Below are 1,762 nucleotides of genomic sequence, written 5' to 3' on the forward strand. Positions count from 1 at the left end.
TGGTGTTTTTTTGTTGGGGGGGGGATACACAGGGTGAATACAGGTATATTCAACCAGACAGTATGAGAAAAAGAGTGTTTTCTGTATGCTTTAAAGCATGTAAACATGTTTTAGTATAATTCCAAAAATACAAGTATGAACCTGAAAATGAGCATAATATGAGTAAGTTGTTAAGTTATTGTTTTAGTCATTTACTAAGGAAAGAAATCTGATATTTGCTGGTCTAAGTTTCTTCAATGTGAAAATTTTCTGCTTTATTCTGATTTATGTAACTGAATATAATAAATTGAATATCTGTTGCTGTTACTGTTACCTTGTGCTCTGCGAACCCATAATGGCCTTTTTTAAACTTTTTTCTGATGGGTTATTGACAAAATAATAAAATAAAATAAAACATGTTAAATGATAATAACCATTGTTAGTTGCAGCGGTAAAATATCAGTGACGTTGAAATTGCAATATGTATTTGTGTTTGCACATGCATCAACATCTCACATACAGAGTGGAAAACCCTGTGGTGGGATTTATTCTACAATTTCTCTACTTGACATTAACATAACTTAAGCAAATCACTGAGTAACTTATATTCTGTGAAATTCACCAAAAAGGTCTTGTTGGTGGAAAGTTCAAATAATGGACATGTCTGTTAAGTGCTCATATTATGCCTTTTGGCTTTTTCCCTTTATTATATTTCTTTTTTGTTCACGTAATAGGTTTACAAAGCTACTGCACATGTGCGACTCCCAACAAAGATGGAACAGAATTGAGATTCTCTCTGTAGCTAAAACAGAAAGCTCAACACACACAGTGAAAAGAGGAGATGCAGCAATGAGCAGTACAACAAATATATTAGTGTTTTTTTTTTAAAATGAAACAATGTAAAGTAGTGCTGTCAAACGACTCAAATATTTACGGTAATCGTGATTAATCACATTAATGTCCTAGTTAACTCCCATTTAAGCGCACATTTTTATCTATTCTAAATGTCCCTTGATTTAATTTTGTCCTATTTATTTCTCATTTTAATGCTCTTATTAACATGGAAAAGTGGATCAGCTTTGTTCAAATGTTTTTTTTATTGAAAACAACATTGGCCTACTGTCGTGTTCAATTTCACACATACATTTTCAATAATCTCTCACACTGTCCATCAATAAAAAGGTGAAAAAATACTTTGACGAGGGGGGGGAGAATTCTCATCAGCTGTGTGCTTGGCTATCAATTGGTATTTTAGACTGGACGTGCTGCGATGATAGCGCAACGACCAAACCCACACATCACTTTGGTCTTGTCAATGGGACATTTGGAAACTTTTAAAAAGTAAACTTTCCATCCAGAATCTTATTGGCATCCATTTTGCCGTCTGGCGCTCGCCATCCACTCAAAACGGAACATTACTACTCTTTGTGCCTGTTGTTTTGTTTCCGGTCCTGTTAGATCTGGTGGGTGTTGTGGTTTTTCTAACTTTACTAGTTGTTGCAACAGCAGGTGTAAAAAAACTACAAAGTTTCCTAGGCCAAAAAGAACGTTAATCTTGCAATAAAAAAAATGGACGTTGTTAAAATGGGTTTGCGTTAATGCCATTAAAAACACGTTTAACTGACAGCACTAATAGAAACCTATTCTGATATAACGTCTAAATACATTTATGAACCTGAAAATGAGCATAATATGAGCACTTGATGTCTGAGTGCTGGAACTCTGTCCATCTCACACACACACACACACACACACACACACACACACACACACACACACACAC

At 34.8% G+C, this 1,762-nt stretch overlaps 1 protein-coding gene across 10 annotated transcripts in view; it reads left to right on the forward strand.

Moving 5' to 3' along the window:
- myo9aa (myosin IXAa) overlaps window positions 1-1,762 on the forward strand; it is a 122,126-nt gene that overhangs the window by 114,761 nt on the left and 5,603 nt on the right. The window lies entirely within an intron of this gene.

This window comes from Etheostoma spectabile, chromosome 1 (genome assembly GCF_008692095.1).
Source record: "Etheostoma spectabile isolate EspeVRDwgs_2016 chromosome 1, UIUC_Espe_1.0, whole genome shotgun sequence".
NCBI classification, from domain to species: Eukaryota; Metazoa; Chordata; class Actinopteri; order Perciformes; family Percidae; genus Etheostoma; species Etheostoma spectabile.